Source organism: Mycteria americana, chromosome 12 (genome assembly GCF_035582795.1).
Source record: "Mycteria americana isolate JAX WOST 10 ecotype Jacksonville Zoo and Gardens chromosome 12, USCA_MyAme_1.0, whole genome shotgun sequence".
Lineage (NCBI taxonomy): Eukaryota > Metazoa > Chordata > Aves > Ciconiiformes > Ciconiidae > Mycteria > Mycteria americana.
The window spans coordinates 36,152-53,749 of NC_134376.1; the positions used below are offsets into that span (position 1 = coordinate 36,152).

Consider the following 17,598-nt stretch of genomic DNA (forward strand, 5'->3'; position numbering starts at 1 on the left):
TGAATCCACGTGGGAGCAGGACACCCCGAAGCGTCCGTGCCCGTGGATAAGCCCATGCCACGGCAGGTATATCTTGAAACGTCTGTGGCCATGGCTATGTCTGTGCCACAGCAGGTATACCTCTGAAGGGATTGTGGCCCAAGGATAAGTCCACGCTGGATAAGGAGCACCTCGAAGCATCTGTGGCTGTGGATGAAGTCCATGCTGCACCAGGTACACCTCGAAGCATCAGTGGCTGTGCATGAGGCCATGTTGGAGCAAGTTTACTTCTGAAGGGACTGCATTCTGTGGATAAGTCCAAGCCGGAGCAGGGGCAAGGGGAGGAGTTCATTGCAAAGTTAAACCCGATGGTCTGGTCCAAAGGGACCGGGGCTGGAGACTGTAATGGAAATACCTTTAAACTGTTGTCAGCCGGGATTTCAGCTGCACGTTATGGGAATTACTATAGCAGAAACCCCTTGTTGCTAGCCAGGCTGGGAGCAAGGGGAGGAGCTCATTGCAATGTTAAACCCTATAACCTGGCCCAAAGGGACCAGGGGTGGAGATTGTAATGGATATACCTTTAAATTGTTGTAACCCAGGATTTGAGTTGCATGTTATAGCAATTACTGTAGCCGGAACCACCTGAACCAACAGAGGACAAGCCTTACAAGAAGCAGTACAAGTGCAGCAGTGACCCCCACCTGAGCTGGCTTTGCTGCCCGATAACTCCACGCAACCCACCTACAAAATTTAAGAAGCAAAAGGGTATGTGACAAACAAGAAACAAAAAACAGGGATAAACAGCTGGATAAAAGTTGACATAGAAAGAAAAATTAAAAAGCAAAAGGGTAGAAGGCAGAGAAGAAAAAATTTAAAAATAGAGATAGCAAACTAGATAAAAGTAGGCATAGAAAAAAAATGAAAAAGAAAGGCCTTAAAGGAAGAAAAAATAAAATACGGGGACAGCAAACTAAATAAACAAAGACACAGAAACGAAATCTAAAAAGCGACAGGGTATGGCACAGACGAGCATGAAATAGAAAATACAGACAGTGAACTGGATAAAAGTAGATAGAGAAAAACATTCAAAAGCAACGTGACACAGAAAAGTCTGTAAATAATAGGGTTAGACATCTGGGTAAAAGTAGAAAGAAAAACATTTGAAAAGTCACAACGTACAGCGCAGATAGGAAAAAATAAACAAGAGAGACAGAAAAAAATACATAGAAGAATGTATTTTTTTCTGTCTCTGGCACGCACAGGCGCAGACGGTGTGGAGGGCAGTGCTAGCAGAAGGGCAAAAAGCTTTGGGGAGCCAAACAGCCTGAAAGGGAGACAGAGGCAGGTACAGGCAAGGAGGCAGGCAGAGGTCTAGAGAAGCACGGCAGAGAGAGGCCTGGACGCACGCGAGAAACACAGAAACAAAAATTCTAAAGTTTTTTCAATTCAAAAGACATCAAGAGAGAAAAATTCAAAAATAGCAAAAAACCTAAATAGATAGAGACATAGAAAGAAATTTTTAAAAGCAACTGAGTACAGGACAGACTAGAACAAATTAAAAAACAAGGACAGCAAACTGGATAAAGATAGACGAGGAAAGACAATTTAAAAGCAACAGGGTACAGGACAGACAGGAAAAAATAAAAAAAGAGACAGAAAACAAGGTAAAAGTACACCTAGAAACAAAATTTCAAAAAGAAAAGAATTATAAGAGTAAAAAATTGAAAAATAGGGACAGTTAACTAGAAAAAAAAAGACAAGGTGCAGAGCAGAGGGAGTCACTGAAAAGAGAGACAGGTCACTGCGTAGAGGGAGACCTAGAAACGCCATTTTCCTCAGCAATGCGGAAGAAGGCAGTGTGGGAAGAGTGAAATAATAGCAGGTGGGGACCTGGAAAGGGAGAGGCACAGAAAGGAAATGTAGAAGGTGACGGTGTGGAGGGCAGTGCTAGCAGACGGGCAAAAAGCTTTGGGGAGCCAAACAGCCTGAAAGGGAGACAGAGGCAGGTACAGGCAAGGAGGCAGGCAGAGGTCTGGAGAAGCACGGCAAAGAGAGGCCTGGACACACGCGAGGGATGCGCGACTCACCGCAGCTCCCGGCACCGCCGGGAGACCTTCGGCGCCCTGAGGCTTCTCTCTCAGCCTCTGCCCCTTCCTCCTCCACAGTGCCAGCTGCCTCGCCCGCCCAGGTGCCTCAATGCTCCTCTCCCAAGAGGCTTGCCAGAGACACGGTGGCTCACGCGTGCAGCCGATAGGGGCACCGAGCTCCCGGCACCGTGTGCTGGCGGTGTGCTCTGTCGGGGATGGCTGGGAGGGATCCTTCCCAGCTGTGGAGACCGGCCGTTCCTTGCTGGAGGCAGCTGCCTGGGGAAGCCCCTTCATTTCACTCCTCAGCCAGCTCCCGCAGGCAGGCATGCCTAGGCAGACCCTCCCCATGTAGAGCCCCTCAGCACAGCAGGGCCAGCCTCATCTTCACCCTTTTTAAACCCTGGGCCCAGCCCCATCCTCACCTCATGGGTCCCACCTGTGCTGCCCCGGGCCACAGCTGGAGCCCACGCCATGGGGAACAGGGGGCCAATTACCCCAAGCCTCACAAGCCAGGCACAGCCAGCAACCTGGCACAGGCATGGGCACACACCACCACCAAGCTGGTGCTGCCGTGGGCAGATGCTGCCACCAAGCTGGCACGGGCCTGGCAGACTTTAGTTTACAGCCCAAAGCCGAGGTTGGCCTCTAAACAAGAAAACATGTGAAAGCATCCTTACAGGATGCCAGTCCAGTGGTGTCCATGATAGCTCTCACAGCCTCCCACGTAACAGACAGCTCCCCTCTCCGGGACCATGTTTTGCATGTCCCAGGCCCTCCCCGCACCCATGCTGAAAATCAAACAGAACAATTAAGGACTCTGCTTCATCGCCTCAGCCTCCAAAAGAAGCTTCCTTCCTCTGCTGACAGTCGACATAGATAATCCTCGTGCTGTTCCTTGAATGCAGGCTGGCCTTGGGTGCCTGTACTGCCAAAGGAAGAGAAAATGATTATGCTCTTGTAACGTGCCCCATCATCCTCTTGTTCTTCAAGAAATCAATAGAAAGCTACCATCCCAAATGCTACATAACAGAAATTTGTGCAGGAGATGGCTGAGCCCATCCCCAGAAAGGAAAACTCTGCTATGACCCTGCTTTGCCTTTTGGCAACCCGCCACTGGTGTGCCCCAAACAGGCAAGGTCCCCTGCAGGCTGGCATCCAGCACAAGACCCAGGTGAGGTCCCCTGCGGGCTCGCATCCGCCACACACAGGCGAGGTCCCCTGCGGGCTGGTGTCTGCCACAAACAAATGATGTCCTCTTTGGCCTGGCATCCGGCATGCGCAGGAGAGGTCCCGCTTTGGGCTGGTGTCCGGCACGTGCAAGGCAGGACCCCCTTTGGGCTGGCATCCGTCACGCGCAAGGCAGGACCCCCCTTCGGGCTGGCGTCAGTCACACGCAAGGCTAGGTCCCATTTTGGGCTGGCGTCTGGCACGCGCAGGCGCAGTATCCCAGGACCTCACCTGTGTAGGCTGGACACCAGCCCAAACGGGGACCTCACCCGAGTTTGCTGGACGTAAGCCCGAACGGGGACCTCACCTGTGTGTGCCAGAACCTGCAGTTCGGCCACTCAGCTGCTAGGCCCTGCACCTTGGCCGCTCGGCCCTGCAGCTCGGCCGAGCTGCAGGGCCGAGCGGCCAAGCAGCACAGTGGCTGAACAGCCAAGCGGCATAGTGGCCGAGCGGCCAATCTACAGGGCCGAGTGGCCGAGCAGCATAGCGGCCGAGCTGCAGGGCCGAGCGGCCGACTGGCCGAGCTGCAGGGGCGAGCTGCAGGGCCGAGCAGCCAAGTGGGCGAGCTGCAGGGCCGAGCAGCCTAGCGGGCGAGCTGCAGGGCCGAGCAGCCTATCTACAGGGCGGACTGGCTGAGCTGCAGGGCCGAGCGGCCGAGCTGTTCTCTTGGAAAGTCTAGATTTGACAGAAACTTCAGCAATGAGGTAAAAGCTTTACCCGAGCAATTTACTTTTCAACCTTTTACTACTTCTGAAAGATACAGAAGAAACCCTACTTTGATCCTGAATAAGTTAAGCAAGCAAAGATTTCACCTTGAGGAATGTAACAGTCTATTTCTGCCCCAACAAGGAAGCTACAGACTTGAGCCTGGAGAGAACCCAATGCTTGTCAGCTCTCCCAGCAGGTCCTTCTCAGCAGGCCGCTGGCATGTGTCAACTTTATTGTATTTAGGTACAATATAACAGAGGAACCTTTCCACCAGGCACTGCCTCCCAGAGGATAGGATTTTAAGGACGGGATTAGAAAATTGGCTGTCTCTATATTTACAAAAGGTTGCCACCTTGTGTAAACAGCTTGAGAGTATGCTTTGATACGGGCATATACAAGGCAACTCACACCTTAGGGTGGATGCGGTTAATATACAAATCAGTCTATGCATAATGTTGCACTGTATAGCTGTGGATTTGCTGAACGGATGCACATGGCATTTACATTTTTTAAATTAAAAAAAGGGACACTGAGAAAATTGGATATGGATTTAAAACAAAGAGTAGCGCTACCGAAATAATCCCTAGGATCAAACATTTACCGTGCACGAGGAATACCTTGAACAGCAGTGCCCCCTCCAGCCCAGTTCTGCAATACGAAGATGTGATTGCCTACATCTAGTCTTTACGCGAATAAAACCAGTTCATTCAACCTCTCCCGGCAGGATTTTCAAATCGAGATTTTCATAGTTTGTCTGGACTGGGTAGACTGACTAGATCGCTCTCTACTTTTCTCCAGGTGAGGCTTCCAAAACAAGAGACCGGCACTCCAAGCGAATTACTGTACGAGCAGAACGGAGAACAGAAGCATGACTTCTTGTGCCTCACGAGGCATACTGTTATTGAAACAGCTTCACATGGGCTTTTTCTTTTTTCCTTCTAACAGCACTAGAATGTTGACTCGTCCTAGCCTGTGACCCACTAAAACACTGAACTCCTTTACTCCAAGCAGATAAAAAATATCTTCCTATCAAACATCGTAAATAGGCAAAAAAAAATGTAGAGATAAAAACAAGCATCGCTATTTCATAAGGAAACTTGACTTTACTCGGCAAATTCCTGAGAGCTGAAGTCCTTCTTTGGAGCTGATCTATGATCTTTCTAAGTCCTCCTGCCAGCCCAGGACCACTGAGAACAGAAAAAAACACCTTCTGTGTGTCCATGCTCAAACAAGGGAAAGAATTTCATTTTCCAGTTTCTTCTCTCTGCACATCTTCTCCTTCACGTCAGTATCAATTACAGGACAGGAGAAAACAAAACGATCTCGCCAAAGCACAGAAACGCACACCTGACAAACACAGATGTAAAAGCATCGCCTTGGGAAATCGAGATGAGAGAACTCCATCCTTTCCTTTCAACCTGCGCTTTTGCAGCTGGCTGCCAGCCTCACCGACCCAGCTTGCCTTTGCTCCGTGGCATTTCCCCCCTCACCACATGCCAGGCATGGCATCTCCTTACTGTATATTCTTATGTGGCATCCCCTGCTGTCCCTTGCTCAGGCTCCTGATGAAGTCTGCTCCGCTCCTCCCTGCTCCTCTTGCAGGTGCAGAAGGCCACAGCACAGGAGGTACCTGCCCTTTCTGTGACGTCTGTTAAGGAAGATCTTTCCCCCGGAGTCTCTTTTTTGCCTTATCCATGACCTATTTTAATAAGCACTGTGAAGATACTGATATCTGAGGCAATCGGGCTGGCAGAGCTACCCCACAGCACCTGTCGGTCTGCCTCACAAATGGAGGAAAAGATTGTTCTAGTTGAAAATCAAGTGCCAGGGCTTAAGCTAATCCCTTTTACCATGCTGCTGAAAGGTGCCTCGATCACGTACAATGACGGGACGATAGTAAACAAAGGAGGAAGTTTTAATGCTGGCCAGTATAACTCCTTCTAACAAAGCCACAATTCTGTTCCGGTTTGCTGCCTTTGACAGTTAAAAACGGAAATGCCGGACAACGTAGTTCACATTGCACATCTGGTCTTTTCTTGTCTGAAGTCTTTTTCTTCCTCGCTTTACCTCTTTATAATATTTGCCTTTTGCTTCAAGATGCTGGACGCATCTTGGCATTTGGTAGCTAGAGGACAGGGCAGTATGCTTGTAATGAAGTTCATCGCAGGTACGTCTGTACTGCAAAGGAGAACTTAAGCAAGCCACGCATCAACGTGCCAAATGAGTTTAATTCATGCAGAAGAGGGACCTACGCGTCACTGCGTACGGCTCTACCAAAGGCCTATGATGACGTCTGAAATTAGAGATCAGCTAGACAACAGGTATGTTACCTGGGGAAGGAAAATACTTGTCTAGCCTCTCACAGTGATAGGCCAAGTCCAGAGAACATGAAATAAGCCAGAAGGGTCTCTCAAACTTGGGCATCTCGCTCCTGCCTCAGCGCCTCAGCACCAGGCACGGCTGTCAGGAGCGCTGGCGCTTGTTGAACCCTGCGATTGGCAATTCCAGAATAATTTGATTCGTTTCTCGGTACCGCAAATAACCAAACTATATTCTGAAGTGTATATGTACGCATACTTTAGAAAACAAACATTACCCTAAACATTTAATTTCAACTTTAAGTTTTCAACTCCTCTGAGCTGCCCAAAGACCCTCGAAGCTTCTGCAGAAGAAAGTGTCAGCAGACGGCCTGCAGAAGCAGGAAGGTGCGGGAGGGATGCCCCGGCAGACAGAGGCAAGCAGCGTGCCGGTGCCTCCTTGCAACAAAAGGGAGAAGGAGCTGAAATAACTCTAAGGCAACTCAGCTCTCACTTTCCGTTCTTTCCTGGACAGCACGTACCGAAAGAAAAAACTGTACAAGCATAATACACAAGCCCCATAGCCTGTAGTTCCCACTGTCCTATCTGCAGACTGCTGGGGCAGCAATATGCCCGCAAAGCACAACAGAATTTAACCTTTCCGTTTGCAGCGCTGTCCCTTGACGAGAAAGGGATCAGACATTTATTACCACAAAGTAGGGAGGAGCAGGACTTTGAAAAGACGGGGCTTTAGACTGTGCCTTGCTGCTGCAGAGTTCACGTTTTGAAGCAGAAAACACATGCCAGTACCAAATATAGTCTTCTTCCTTGCAGATACGAATCAAACAGTTCGGGATTACAGAGTAAGAATGCTACTGCGTTCGCCCACTGTAATCCCAGAAACAGCGTTTTCTCGTCCAAAAGTGGTACTTGTGAAAGCCTAAAGCTCATCCAGAGCCTCCTGGCATCAACAATCTTTGGAGCAGACCCATAATTAAAAAAATTTAGCTCCAGACCTACAGCAGATGTAAACCATCTAAGCTCTACTGATGTCAAAATGTAAAACACTATTGAAAATCTGAAAATATGATTACAAGGATCAAATTTATGCTTGCTGCATCATCACTGATTTCAGGGGCTGCCTGCCCCTTTTACTGAAGCAGAAGCATCTTGTCACGTGAAATACTTAGTCAGATAAAGGCACTGAAGCTTTTCTGAGGTCATACCACACTCAAAAGTCCATTTTCCTCCTCTTTGCTCTTTGTCAAAGTTTGCTTTAGAAACAGAAGTACTTGTCAGAGACCGGAGATCTGGATCACAGACAGCACGCCTGTTCCCTCCCTCGGCTCAAAATAAAGGTGTCCCCGCATTTGAAATAATACAAGGTGTGGTACCTGATGTGTGAATAGGGAGCGCAGCCACGCTAATTATCGGTGGCTTCAGGGCATACTTTAAGCTCTCTTGTTCCTCTTTATACTTTTGAAAACAGCAAATAGCCCCCTAGCTCCCTCACAAAAACCCACGGGCTGAAAGGGGGAGATGTGCCAAGAGCAGCAAGAAAGCAAACAGAAGGGAGACCACCTAAGGCACGGGTGCTTTCTCCGCTTCAGCCACGTCAGCAGTCGCGGGGCAGCCGGAAATACCGATTCCGTTACTTCATGCCAAGTCTCTTGTGCCTCTAACAAAGGCAGCTAAGCAGACCGAACTCCTTTGCCAGGGCTGTCGACGTCATTTGAGGCCGTCACCGTGCGCATCAGCTGCCCGACAGCCCATCTGCAATGATTTTGCTCCGGTGCCTCTCCTCGCTAACCACTCTTACTCAGACTCTGAGTTCTTAAGTCTGACCGCAAATTTTCTCCCACCACAAGGTTTAAACTGCCCAAGGTCAACCCAAGAGGAAGAACATAAACTTTCCTCCTTAATAAACTGTTTCTGCTTTCCAGCAACAGGTTTCTAGGCACTGCATGGGACTTTGGGCAATTTCTTATATGGCCGGATGTTAAAACACAGATTTTACAATCAATATGCTGTATGACAAACGTAGCAGGGACCCCTCCCCCCCCATTTTTTTTACTTTAACACGTTTCAAATTTGCTTGATCTCCAGTAAACCAGATGTGAATTTACACAAATGCTTCATGCAAAGGCACGCTTCTGAACGCTATTCTAAACTGGTCTTGTGTTCAAATAAAAATTGGCATTGTTTCCAAACTTTTACTCCTTTCTATAACAAAAAGAAATCCTCTGCATTAGCAGATCTCTAAACTGACTCTTGTCCTAAGCTCGGGTCTAAATCTACTTTACCTGTGGCTGTAACTGTCACCAAATGTAATGGGAGCAAAACCAGCACAGTCGTTCACGTTTTTAGACTGACCGGATTTGTTTTCCTAGTAAAGGAATGATTTCTCATGCTTCCAGCAAACTCTTGCAACAGCAAGAACGCGTGCTTTGAGCAAGGCCTTGCTCTGAACAGCAGCAAGCAACAGATACTCCTTCCTTTACAGAATCACAGAATCGTATAGGTTGGAAAAGACCTTTAAGATCATCGAGTCCAACCGTAAACCTAACACTGCCAAAACCACCACTGCACCATGTCTCTAAGCACCTCATCCAAACGTCCTTTAAATACCTCCAGGGATGGCGACTCAACCACTTCCCTGGGCAGCCTGTTCCAATGCTTGCTCTGAAAAATACATGCTTTGCAGGGCCCAGCACACGAGCAGAGAGACGTCACCGCTGCTCTCGGCTCCCTAATTCCCTTATTCGCAGAATGGAAAGGAACACCTGGGAGCCACTGCTACCAAGTCCTCTCTCGGTTTGATTCCCAGAATCCAGCCAGGTTACGAATGTTTTCCTAATTCGGTGCAACTTCTCCAGCAACGGCCGATCTCAGAGGAAGATAAAACACAAACCTTATTGCTTTACAGTTCATCGCAAGCTACAGAGCTGGCCAAAGTCAGTATGGTTCCAGTGTCACCGAAATCGAATCAAACTCCTTAACACCAATGTAGTATTAAGAAGCAGGCATTCTTTAATACGGCGCCGGACGCACGGGGAATCGTTCCACCTAGCGTGCATACCCCAGGTTACATCAACCGAAACTTACATTGTCTGATTACGTACATATGCATCAAATTTCCTGGCATGATCATGCATATTCATTCTATTTCCCAGAACTAATTATCATATTTGCATGGTCATTACGCATGTGTCCTTGAGCTCCGAGGGGCTTCCGTGGAGGTCTCTGGTGGTCCTTGGTGGTCATACAGGTGTGTCCTTTAGTTGACCCCTTCTTCTGGACATGTGCAATATCACCTCGCTTACGTAACTTGCTTCCCTTCTTCGTGGTGCAGGGTCCCTAACAATGATTTGGCACCCTTAACGCAAACCAGTTATTCTAACTACCCTCGACTCGTTGTCAAGATGGGCTGGGGCTGTACTGGGAACATAGCAGCATGACCGTACTACTCCTCGTCCAATTGTCTTTGGGCATAGTGGCATATCCATAGCCATAGGTGTACAAACACAATATTAAGGCATTGTCTACCCCGCTCCTATCTCTATATTGCTTAGTTACAAAATAACAAACTAATCATTTTGGATGTAGCAGTTAACATCATACCATTTAGTTCATTGGCTATTCTCACCCAAAATCAAATCCCCTTGAGGTACACATCTGACTTCCCCATCCTTTCGCATTACCCACCAAGTGCACCCGGGTCCTTGAGCAAAAGCAATCCCACGAATGGGCTTGCCTTTGCCCGAGGCAGGAGTAACCCAGACTGTCTTCCCCAGCATGTTTTTTATGTGCACTACAGGGACCTTATCCCCTTCTACAGTGCGTAAAAGTTTTGATTGGGCAGGGCCAGGTCGATTGACAGATCCTCTAGTGTTAACTAACCAGGTGGCCTTTGCTAAATGTGTATCCCAATGTTTGAACGTCCCACCACCCATTGCTCTCAGTGTAGTTTTTAACAGTCCATTGTATCGTTCAATTTTCGCAGAGGCTGGTGCATGATAGGGGATGTGATATACCCACTCAATGCCATGCTCTTTGGCCCAGGTGTCTATGAGGTTGTTTCGGAAATGAGTCCCGTTGTCTGACTCGATTCTCTCTGGGGTGCCATGTCGCCATAGGACTTGTTTTTCAAGGCCCAAGATAGTGTTCCGGGCAGTGGCATGGGGCACAGGATACGTTTCCAGCCATCCGGTGGTTGCTTCCACCATGGTGAGCACATAGCGCTTGCCTTGGCGGGTTTGTGGGAGCGTGATATAATCGATCTGCCAGGCCTCCCCGTATTTATATTTCAGCCATCGCCCTCCATACCACAGAGGCTTTAACCGCTTGGATTGTTTAATTGCAGCGCATGTTTCACATTCATGGATAACCTGTGCAATAGTGTCCATGGTTAAGTCCACCCCTCGATCACGAGCCCATCTATATGTTGCATCTCTTCCTTGATGGCCTGAGGTGTCATGGGCCCATCGAGCTATAAATAATTCACCCTTATGTTGCCAGTCCAGATCCACTTGAGCCACTTCAATCTTAGCAGCCTGATCCACCTGCTGGTTGTTTTGATGTTCCTCAGTGGCCCGACTCTTGGGTACGTGAGCATCTATGTGACATACTTTTACAACCAGGTTCTCTACTCGGGCAGCAATATCTTGCCACAGTGCTGCAGCCCAGATGGGTTTGCCTCTGTGCTGCCAATTGTTCTGCTTCCATTGCTGTAACCACCCCCGCAGGGCATTCGCCACCATCCATGAGTCAGTATAGAGATAGAGCATTGGCCACTTTTCTCGTTCAGCAATGTCTAAAGCCAGCTGAATGGCTTTAACTTCTGCAAATTGGCTTGATTCACCATCTCCTTCAGCAGTTTCTACCACTTGTCGTATAGGACTCCATACAGCAGCCTTCCACCTCCGATGCTTTCCTACAATACGACAGGACCCATCAGTGAACAGGGCGTATTGCTTCTCATTTTCTGGTAGTTTATTGTACAGTGGAGCCTCCCCAGCACGCGTCACTTCCTCCTCTGGCGGTATTCCAAAATCTTTGCCTTCCGGCCAGTCCATAATTACTTCCAAGATTCCTGGGCGATTGGGGTTTCCTATCCGAGCCCGTTGTGTGATCAGTGCAACCCACTTACTCCACGTAGCATCAGTTGCATGATGTGTAGAGGGGACCCTCCCTTTGAACATCCAACCCAGCACCGGCAGTCGAGGTGCCAAGAGGAGTCGTGCTTCCGTACCAACCGCTTCTGAAGCAGCTCGAACCCCTTCATATGCTGCCAATATCTCTTTTTCAGTTGGAGTATAGCAGGCCTCGGATCCTCTGTATCCCCGACTCCAAAACCCTAAAGGTCGACCTCGAGTCTCCCCGGGTGCTTTCTGCCAGAGGCTCCAGGTAGGGCCATTCTCCCCGGCTGCGGTGTAGAGCACATTTTTTACGTCTTGCCCTGCCCGGACTGGCCCAAGGGCTACTGCATGAACTATCTCCCGTTTAATTTGTTCAAAGGCTTGTCGTTGCTCAGGGCCCCATTTGAAATGGTTCTTCTTCCGGGTCACTTGGTAGAGAGGGCTTACGATCAGACTGTAATTTGGAATATGCATTCTCCAAAAACCCACAACGCCTAAGAAAGCTTGTGTTTCCTTTTTGCTAGTTGATGGAGACATGGCTGTTATTTTGTTAATCACATCCATTGGGATCTGGCGACGTCCATCTTGCCATTTTATTCCTAAAAACTGGATTTCCTGTGCAGGTCCCTTGACCTTACTTTGCTTTATGGCAAAACTGGCTTTCAGGAGGATCTGGACTATTTTCTTCCCTTTCTCAAAAACTTCCTCTGCTGTATTGCCCCACACGATAATGTCATCAATATATTGCAGATGCTCTGGAGCTTCGCCCTGTTCCAATGCAGTCTGAATCAGTCCATGGCAAATGGTAGGGCTGTGTTTCCACCCCTGGGGCAGTCGATTCCAGGTGTACTGAACGCCCCTCCAAGTGAAAGCAAATTGTGGCCTGCACTCTGCTGCCAAAGGGATTGAGAAAAACGCATTAGCGATATCAATTGTAGCATACCATTTGGCTGCTTTTGACTCCAGTTCGTATTGCAGTTCCAGCATGTCCGGCACGGCAGCACTCAGGGGCGGCGTGACTTCATTCAGGCGACGATAGTCTACTGTTAGTCTCCACTCTCCATTAGACTTTCTCACTGGCCATATAGGACTGTTAAAAGGTGAACGAGTCTTACTGATCACTCCTTGGCTCTTCAGTCAACGAATCAGCTCATGGATGGGAATCAGGGAGTCTCGGTTGGTGCGATATTGCCTCCGGTGCACCGTTGTGGTAGCGATTGGCACCTGTTGGTCTTCGACCCTCAGCAACCCCACAACAGAAGGGTCCTCTGAAAGACCGGGTAAGGCAGACAGCTGTTTAATTTCTTCCGTCTCCAAGGCAGCTATACCAAAAGCCCACCGGTACCCTTTTGGGTCCTTGAAATACCCTCTCCTGAGGTAGTCTATGCCAAGGATGCACGGAGCCTCTGGGCCAGTCACAATGGGGTGCTTTTGCCACTCATTCCCAGTTAGGCTCACTTCGGCCTCCAATACAGTCAGTTGTTGGGATCCCCCTGTCACTCCTCAAATACAGATGGGTTCTGCCCCTATATAGCTGTCCTGGTTTCAGCTGAGACAGAGTTAATTTTCTTCGTAGTGGCTGGTATGGGGCTATGTTTTGGATTTGTGCTGAAGACAGTGTTGATAATACAGAGATGTTTTGGTTGTTGCTGTACTAGTCAAGGACTTTTCAGCTTCCCATGCTCTGCCAGGTGCAGAAGAAGCTGGGAGGGGACACAGCCAAGATAGTTGATCCAAACTGACCAAAGGGCTATTCCATACCACATGACGTCATGCTCAGTATATAAAGCTGGGGAAGAAGAAGGAAGGGGGGACATTTGGAGTGATGGCGTTTGTCTTCCTTGGGAAGCTTGATGGCATTAGGGTACACTGTGCACCGGTGTCTACAAGAGCTTTATACTCCTGTGGGTCTGATGTGCCAGGCCATCGAATCCACACAGTCCAGTAAACCCGGTTGTCCCTTTCCTCCACCTGGCTGGAGGCAGGGCCGCCCTAATCCTGGTCATAATATTCATTACCCTTTTCTTGTGTATATGAGTCAGGAATTTCTTCATTAAAATCAGGAGTAAAATCAGCCCTCTTACTCTGTCTGGGGAACTGTCCACTGGAAACCGGCGCAGCAATTTTCCTGGAAGAACTCCCTTTGGTGATTGTTTTTCCTTGCAACTCACGTACCCGTGCCTCTAGGGTGGAGGTAGGTTTTCCATCCCACTTCCTCATGTCCTCTTCGTGGTCACGCAAGTAAAACCATAGGGTGCCCCGTGGTGTGTACCCTCTATATCCTCTCTCTTGAGCAGAAGAACGCTGACTCCTAATAGCTGAGACACTGGTCCGTATAGGTAGGGAGTAGGACAAATCCTCTTTGAACCGTTTGAACTCCTGGGACAGTTCCCTCACAGCTGAGACAAAGGAGGAAGAGATACTTTCTTCGTATTCTCGGAGGTTACTAGCAGCTTCATTCACTGTTGGACCGTCTCGATCTTTCCAGGTCAGTATTGCCAGTGAGTTGGCACACGACGGTGGTGCGTTTCGTACCAACTTCCGCCACATGGGTCTTGTGCACTGGACCTCGTCTGGATCTATGGGTGACCGCACGTCGTTCAGGTCACTATAAATCACTTCCAGCACAGCTAATTCCCTCAGGTACTGGATACCTTTCTCCATGGGGGTCCATTTCCCGGAGCGGTATACAACATCTTCCTTGAAGGGATATCTTTCTCTTATAGCTGACAGGAGTCGCCTCCAGAGGCTGCGGGCTGGTTCCCCTTTTCCAATCGCTTTGTCAATGCCCCCTTCCCTAGAAAGGGATCCCAGCTGCTTGGCTTCCTTACCCTCTAATTCCAGGCTATTGGCCCCGCTATCCCAGCATTGGAGCAGCCAGGTGGCAATGTGCTCCCCTGGATGACGGCTGAAATCTTTTCGCATATCTCGCAGCTCACTCAGGGATAGGGATCGGGTAGTTTCGGTCTCATTTACGAGTTCTTCCTCTTCCTCTTCCTCTCCCTGTGATGGCCCTGCTCCTTCATCTTCCCTTTCTAAACGAGCTGACTTTCGCTTCCAGGATTTCTTTTTATGTATAGGGGCAACTGATACTGACACGGGTTCGTTCCCTGTTTGAACCGCAATGCTTGTAACAGAGTTGTTCGGTGCAGCTGCAGTCGCAGTGCCTGTCGCAGGGGGAATCGGAACAGCCGCAGTGCCTGTCGCAGGGGGAATCGGAACAGCCGCAGTGCCTGTCGCAGGGGGGGGCTGGAGCAACCGCAGTGCCTGTTGTTTTGTCACCAGATCCTTGAGGGTTCTGAGTAGCGTTAAACAGGGCTCGGTAGGCATGGGCCAGACCCCAGCACATTGCAGTGATTTGTATCTCCTTAGAATTGCCAGAGTCACAGCATACTTTTTCCAAATATTCTACTAATTTTTCCGGATTCAGCACTTGTTCAGGGGTGAAGTTCCAAAACACTGGAGGTGCCCACCGCCCTAGGCATTTGCCCATGCTATTCCACACACCCTGCCACTCATAACTATCCAGCCGTGGGGCAGATCTCTGGATGATATTCTTAAATTGCTTACTAACCCTGGACAAGATCGAAACAATATTCCCAAACAATACCAATACAAGTATCTTAACTACCCAAGGTTGTTCAAAATACTGAAAAGTTACTGTAATGAAGGAGGAAGCATTGTAGAAGAAAGTAGTGAAGGTACAATTCTGCATTTCCTCCATAAAAAACCTCTCAGAGGAAGAAGTATAATTGTGAATTGTCTCCATAAGATGATACCCGACATACAGTAACGGTTTCAGTACAGCACTTAGATACCAAAATAAACACAAGGTCACTGTTTTAATAACAAATCTCACAGGCAAAATATCACCAATTAAAGCAGACCACAGCAAACTGCAAAAACCAACACCAATCTTTAACATGTACGGCAAAGAAATGAGCATGGTGCAGATCAGGTAAGCCGATGCTAGGAACAAACGAATCAATATCACGTCCCACAACTACTAACAGATCTAAATTCCTTAATACGCTCTGGTTAATCTGTTATTATCTCAAACCCTTCGGGCCCCACGTTGGGCGCCAACAAGGACTGTCGTGGTTTAGCCCCAGCCGGCAGCCAAGCACCACGCAGCCGCTCGCTCGCTCCCCCCCGGTGGGATGGGGGAGAGAATCGAAAGAGCAAAAGTAAGAAAACTCGTGGGTTGAGATAATAACAGTTTAATAATTGGAACAAAATAATAGTAATAATAATAATGAATTATAATGAGAGGGAAAAAAACAATGAGAGAGAGAGAGGAACAAAACCCAAGGGAGGGGAAAAAAAGGAAAATATATATTAAAAAAAAAAAAAAATTACAACCGCTCACCACCCGCCGACCGACGCCCAGCCAGTCCCCGAGCAATGATCGCTACCCCCCAGCCAACTGCCCCCAGTTTATATACTGGGTATGACATCATATGGTATGGAATAGCCCTTTGGTCAGTTTGGATCAACTATCCTGGCTGTGCCCCCTCCCATTTCTTGGGCACCTGGCAGAGCATGGGAAGCTGAAGGGGGGGGAAGAATCCTTGATCAATGTAAACACCGCTTAGCGACAGCCAAAACATCAGCATGTTATCAATATTATTCTTATACTAAAATCCAAAGCACAGCACTATACCGGCTACTAGAAAGAAAATTAACTCTATCCCAGCCGAAACCAGGACAGCGTGGATACACAGGTGTCTGTCTATGTTTACGTGCCTACAGAGAGAACAAGCTAATAGCCAGCCACCTCATCCAAAACCAGTAAGGACTGCCAAATGGAACAGAAACAACTGTTTTCTGATCTGGAGACCAGGAGTTCAGCAAACCAAACTGAACACACACAAAACGAGGAGGAAAGGTTGACCCACACTACTAGACTAAGCGGAGCACCTACAGAAAGGGGGGTTGGGTCACTTGTGTTTATTTCAGTGTGATCTGTGGGGACAGGTTTGAAATTTAAAAGCAAGTCTTGTCTGTTGTTTCCCCTCATGTTTCGGTAGCTAGCACAAATATCAACTCAGACCATGGGGCACTGTTACCTGAAGATCGATATTTGGGACCCTGACAACAGAAGACTTTTGAATAGTTTTAAAAATCTTTGGGTTTTTTTTGTTTTTGTTTTTTTTTTTTAAGTCAGCAAAGAATGTATTTCAGCAGCCCTGTGACTAGTAACTTCTTCATCTTCTGAAGAAGGCCTTTCCAACACATTCTGTCAACAAGCTGTTGTATACCTACCACACACAATCATGTAGAGTAAGTAAAGGATGTTTGCCATGATCCAAAAGTCACATTTGGAACAGCTTGAAAGGGAGCGGGGAATTCCCACAGCCCACACAAAGCTTTAGCTAAAGATGCAGGACTGTACTTTAACGATGAACAGACATAACCTCACCAGCAACACCGCTGTGGGTTTTTGTTTGTTCAGGACAGGAACAGGAGTTAGGTTCCTGCTCAACCAATTACACTACCCTCTACAGGACACCGATTTCTTGATGAATTACACACTCAGTGAGATGACAAAAGTTCACGACGACTCTCTGGATTCTAAGTAGATCCCCTGCATTTTACTATTGGTCTTAGATACACTGAATGCAGAAGAGATTCACAGGCTGCACAACCATCCAGCTCCCAGCAAGACTACACCCCTCCCAACCGCACCGAGACGTGTCACTCGGTGGCACATTCTGTCCTCACACCAGCACAACTCACAAGCATTTCTAGCAGGCTGCGCATATTTGTTCAATATTGTCTCGGAACCCGCTTCCACTAGGATGATACGCTCCACTGTAAAGGCTGACATCCAGGCCGACCGGAACAGGCAGCTGACACAGTGATTTCACTGCCGCTAGGATTTTAGAAAGCGGAGGAGCTAAGTACTGGATCCTGGAGAGACGGCTCCATCTTTTGTGTGTCAGCAACTCCTCTTCTCTCCCCTGCCAGCTTTTAATGTTTCTGGTGCTTGACTGGTGCCTTAATGCAAAGCTGTTCAGACCACTGCTCAGGATGAGCAGGGCTTAATTCAACAGACTGTTCCAGATACCGGCAGGTAATGCCACCGAAAAGGAGGCAGAAGATACCGCTTTCGTTTTCCCTCCCCTTGCTTCTAGATTTCATCCCTCCACCTTTACT

At 48.3% G+C, this 17,598-nt stretch overlaps 1 long non-coding RNA gene across 4 annotated transcripts in view; it reads right to left on the reverse strand.

The window, feature by feature from the left end:
- Positions 1-2,261: 2,261 nt before the first annotated feature.
- Positions 2,262-17,598, reverse strand: part of LOC142416051 (uncharacterized) — a 36,340-nt gene continuing 21,003 nt past the window's right edge. Inside the window, exons 3-4 of one of the 4 annotated variants that reach the window (XR_012777617.1) lie at positions 2,747-2,857; positions 2,262-2,345 (exon numbers count right to left, since the gene is read on the reverse strand). This is a non-coding gene — a long non-coding RNA (uncharacterized LOC142416051). Of the gene's footprint in view, positions 2,346-2,621; positions 2,858-2,949; positions 2,995-17,598 lie in introns of those variants that run through there. The other 3 variants (XR_012777615.1, XR_012777618.1, XR_012777616.1) reach the window with 3 other exon arrangements.